Source organism: Alligator sinensis, unplaced genomic scaffold (genome assembly GCF_000455745.1).
Source record: "Alligator sinensis unplaced genomic scaffold, ASM45574v1 scaffold82_1, whole genome shotgun sequence".
NCBI lineage: Eukaryota > Metazoa > Chordata > Crocodylia > Alligatoridae > Alligator > Alligator sinensis.
In genome coordinates, this window is record NW_005841860.1 from 4059717 (window position 1) to 4064858 (window position 5142).

At 45.9% G+C, this 5142-nt stretch overlaps 1 long non-coding RNA gene across 1 annotated transcript; it reads right to left on the reverse strand.

Moving 5' to 3' along the window:
- Positions 1–1712: 1712 nt before the first annotated feature.
- Positions 1713–4325, reverse strand: LOC112551909. The gene is made up of 3 exons (XR_003096248.1): positions 4196–4325; positions 1992–2030; positions 1713–1823 (listed from the first exon to the last, which is right to left on the reverse strand). It is a non-coding gene; the product is annotated as an uncharacterized LOC112551909 (long non-coding RNA).
- Between the last annotated feature and the right edge of the window lie 817 nt (positions 4326–5142).

The window sequence follows — 5142 nt, forward strand, 5'->3', positions numbered from 1 at the left end:
ACGGCCAGGGTTGGTGCTGTTCCAGATTCCTAGGTTGGGGAGTATTTTCAGTCTCCGCCTCGGGGGGGAAGAAGCAGGAAGAGCAGATGCCAGCAAGGAATCAGCTGTATCAGGAGGAGGAGGAGGAAGAGGAAGAGAATATGGTAAAGGCAGCAGAGGGGGAAGAGCCTCCGGCTCCGGACAGTCCAGGACAGGATTTATTAGCTACCAAAGTCATCTCACAGACCCCAACTCCCTCCCCCAGTCCACATTCCTCCAAAACCTTTCTATTTCTACAAAGAGACATAAACGCTTGCGCATACATCAATTCCTCCCATTTACCATTCTGCCGGCAGAACAAAATCAATTGTAAGATAGTATTATAATTAACACTTCCCTCCGGAGGCCAATGTTCTTGATCATCTAGCTGATAGCGTGGCCACGCAGTTTCACAGAAGAATTTAGCTTTCTTCCTAGTCATAGGATCTCCACCAAACTCTGCCCAATGTCCCAATGCACAAGAGAGGGGGGTACATTTCCTAACCTTACTGTTAATAGTACCCATCTCAGGGCTGCCTTCCCGGTCCTGACCGTCCGACTTACCTGGGATCCAGGGATCTGTTCTTAGTCCTCGTCCTCACAGGGGAAAAATCACTGGTCTTGGACTCGGGCCAGACAGAATACTTACAGAGATAATCCCAGGCAGGCGTGCTGACGGTAGGCCTTATGCCCTTTCTACCCTCTCACCCAGGTGCCTGTTACTGGTACTTTCACTCTATGGCTTTGCACCGTTAGGCTACTGCCGCCTCAGCAATCCAGCTCCCCCTGAAGCAAAAGTCTCACCGGGAAAAGAGATCCCGGGGCGCGCCTGACATTTGATAAGGAGGAGCTGTGTCTGGTCGTCAGCTAGTCCGGGCAAAGTTATCTAAGGCAGTCCCATCTGGGTCGCCAAAAACTGTTGAGCCCCAGCTCAAGTCTGGGATCGTGCCCGGTATGCAAAAGCCAATAAAGATACCAGGGGTGAAAGTATAAAGATTTATTGCTAGCAATACAAGGTGCAAGCGGAATAATTTCACGTAACAAGCACACAGATTCTTAATTCTAAGCATCTTTTACACAGGAGTATTGGACCTTCATAAGCATTCTTGTTTGCTAATTGGTTATAAGGGAGTGACGCAAGGAGTTCTTTACTGAGCATGTCTCTATACCTGTGTTTTAGCTATGTATCTCATTTCCATACATGTATGTTTCATTAGCATACTTTCTCCCCACCTAGGGGTGTGAATCTTAATATTTAAATCAGCTCTTTGCCCTAGTCCACTGATTCTGCTTTTGTTTTCAAGCCTCCTTTATCTAAGACTGTCTCCTCCTTATCATTGCAGATGGGCATTAGTTACATAACAGAGGCTTTTGCTTGGGCTATGTGTAGTGGTTTCTAGGTCAAACCTGACACCTGCATGAGAAGAGTTCCCTACCCAGCCTGGAGCTCTTTGGGACCTGCCCCAGATTGGTACAGTTCCCATCCAGCCCTAGGCTACATGGGAAAGTCTGCATGTGCAGCCCAGAGCTGGCTGGGAACTATCTTGTTTTGGGGTAGGTTCCAGCCAGCTCTGGCCTGCACGTGCAGACTTCCCCATGCAGTTCAGAGCTAGCTAAGAACTGTCCCTGTCTGGGCTAGATCCTAGCCCCACAACTGTTTCTCAGCTCTATATCCCAATCAAGTGATCAAAGCATAGGCCTTGGAAGTGGCTGTGAGGGAGAGGCAGGTCCCAGCCCCTTACCCTGGTCTGCTGGTGGAAAAAATAGCATCAAGCCACCAGCTAGGTGGGGATTCTGTTCTGTACCTATTAAAAAAAAAATGGGAAACAAATGAGTTGACTCAACAAGCTTAAAAAAGTTTTAAAGGTTTGTTTATCAATTTAAAATCACTAAGGGGGATGTAATTTGATATGTCACACAATCAAGGCTTAAATCCAAAGTGATTAAAAGCACATTTTCAGATCATCACGTACCAAATGGAGAGGGTAGGGCATTTACCAGTGAGTAATCCCCTAAGAAATATGAGTAAAATAAAAGGTAATTAGTACTACTCAAGCACCCAGGCAGAGGGGTTATTTTATGGACCCCAGAAGCTTAGCACTTGTGCTTCAGCCACTGGGTATTACTATGGACATTACTAATAAACCAGACATTTCCAGTAAAAGATATTCTGAATCTGAAATCCCTCTTGCTAGCAAGTAGGGAATCCTTTAGAAGATCAGTGCTGCTGGCTGTAGTTGTCTGATGTTGAGCTGCTGGAACACACTGCTCACTCAACTGACACCAAGGGAGAAAGCAGGGCAGTTCAAACAATGCTGCCTTTTATGCAGTTTTTCTATCCCTCCCCCAGAGCACTGGGATTGGAAAGGACCTCAGGGAAGAACGACAGTCATTGGCCAACTACACAGTCAATAATGGGAGTACTCCTTCCTCCCACTTCCCTCCTCTTCCCCCTCCCTCTCTCTACTTTAGTTTCTGTTTCCCTGCAGGCAAGCCCAGCTTGAGCTTCAAAACTTGAAACATTTTGAAATTTTTTAAACATTTCAACTTGCCCCATTTCATTTCAAGGCTGTTTCAAAGATCTCTGTTTCATTTCAATTTCACTGTTATGAGCTCAATATGAGTTGAAGCAGTATTGAAACAACACTGCCAGCAAAATTTTGCACAGCCCTACTGAATATGATCCCATTATTTCCAAATCTCAATATATTTTTCTTCTTGGTGGAGTAACTCTGAAACCTACTGACAGATAACATACTTTTTCAACCATCTCTAGTGGCAAAACCTGCTGCTTTTATCAGTTACTCTATTTCTCTATTTCAGCAGTTCTCAAGCAGGGCTCTGCAGTGCCTTGAGATTCAGTTAATGTTCAGCTGCATATTCATGCCAATACGATATATATATATATATATATATATATATATATATATATATATATATCTCGCATCCCTAATATATCCCTATTGTACCATCATCCCAGTTCCTGGCTCTGTCCCAGGCTGGTACGTAAGTAGCATAAGCACTCTCTCACCCATTGCCAATGATGGGCAAAAAGGTCAGTCCTCTGTCCGGGTAACACAAAAGCACCATCTACCTTGCCAGGCCCAAGGGATGTATTGTGTGGAGACAGTGATAACCTCTGGAGAATTGGATGGGTTTCTCTTTTGCTGCCTATACTAATTATGTGAGGGAGTGTTAGGGTAATGATATGGATTTTGGGTGTTGAGGTAATGATCCAGATTTTGGGGAGTGCTGTGTGTGCAGCTGAATGTGATGTATTACAGGGCTTGCTAGCACTGCCCTGAGCTCATCTGCCTACAGGTGGCAACAAGGTGGACCTTGGCTCTGGATCACCTGGACTGCCAGGAAGTGGATCTTATGTTTTCTCTCCTGCCACGACTTTGATAACATATATATTCCTGGGAGGTACTGCCCACAGTGATCCTGCCTGGCCTTGATCCCTGTTTCTTCTGTGGGGCTCCAAAACTTCCCCTTTACCCCAGCCTAACCTCTCCAGATGGTGTTCACAATATTCTTCTGCATCCAGGTCACAGTGCTGCCTGTTGTGGCCTTATTTTTGGCTCCACTACCCCAAGGTGTCCTTGGGCCTCTTTTAGGTACACCCTTCCAGGGTCTGGTCTTGGTCTGTGCTCAAGGAAATCAAAAGAAACAGCAAAAAAACACAGAAAACCCTGGCTGCTTCTCAGCATTTTTGTCAGGCTCCGGCAATGTCCCTTTTACTTGTGATCAGGTGCTCAACATCCCAATCACCATAATTCAGACAAAAAAAACAACCCGTAGTCCATTCTTTGCTATGTGCTAGCCTACCCTGCAACCCTATGAACGTTCACAGTCTCTTTGGGGTCTCCCCCATGTGCAGGAAGGCTCTACCTGTAGCCTCCTCAGGTCTCCTCTGGATCCTCTATTGAAAAACTTCATTCCAGAGATTCTCTCAGGCCTTGTGGACTTCCTCACTCTAGATCCTCAGCTGCAGCTCCGCTCCAGAGATTACCACTGGTTGAGTATGTACAGGCCTCCTCCTGCCTCAGGGTCACTTCCACACCCTTCCTCAGGCACATTCTGCAGTTTCTGCCTGCTGAGATGCTCAGCAGCTCCTCTCTCCCTGTGGCCTGCAGGGAACTGATGCCCCTCTGCACCTCTCTGGGGCTGGAAATACCTTTGGGCAGCCTCCCTCCTCCAATCCTGAGCAAGAGGCTACTCTGGAAGTTGGGTGGGTATTTTCCTTCCTTTCTGGTATCCAGCCGCAGCCCTGCCAGCCCTCCATGTTGTGAGTTTTGTCTCACTCCTTCACACCGAATAAAAGTTTTTTTTTCTGTGGCTCAGCAAAAGCCACTGGTCACAAGGCTGGATGATATATTAAAAGCAACTAACTTAGCTAATGCTTAAGTAAGCAGATTCTTAACAAAAGAATAAGGTGCAAAGTGCATGAGGTGTTCAGTAAAAATAGAATAGCCCACCTACTAGTGTCAGGAGACAAAAGCAGAAATATGGCCTTGGAGATGGTGCTGAAGTCAGCAAGAAAACCAGCAAGAACCAGCGAGAAACTGCAAATGACCGAAAGAAGATGGGGGTCAAAGTCTTATGCATGTGCTCTTAGCACAGAGGCATGTAAATGAATGAAATGCATAGGCAATACCATGCTAAGGAAGCAAACAGTAGACAGAGGTACAGCTTGAGATGGGAGGAGAAATGGGTGGAACCAAAGGAGGGACATAGGTGGGGTGAATGTTAATATGTATGAACCAAGGTGTATAAAATGTGAAAAGAGATAATGTTCAATGCAGGTCCCCAGTTTGTTGTTTTTTGGGACCTTTGCCTGAAGCTGTCTCCATTCAGAATAAAGCTGTTGCAAGCAATGTGTGCTGGTGTTTGCTCCCTGCTTGCTTTCACTAATGGGTACCAGGATCCATGAGCAATTGGACTGTCGTCTCCCTAGGCGTTGGGTGCCTCATGGAGTCAGGGTCTAACAGTTAATACTTTAGATAACTTTAAATCATTGTACCTGACTACCCCATCTGTTAAGTAGATACATAACTACGTATTGTCACAGACATGTTGCCTCAATTCATAGATTCATAGATGTTAGGGTCGGAAGGGACCTCA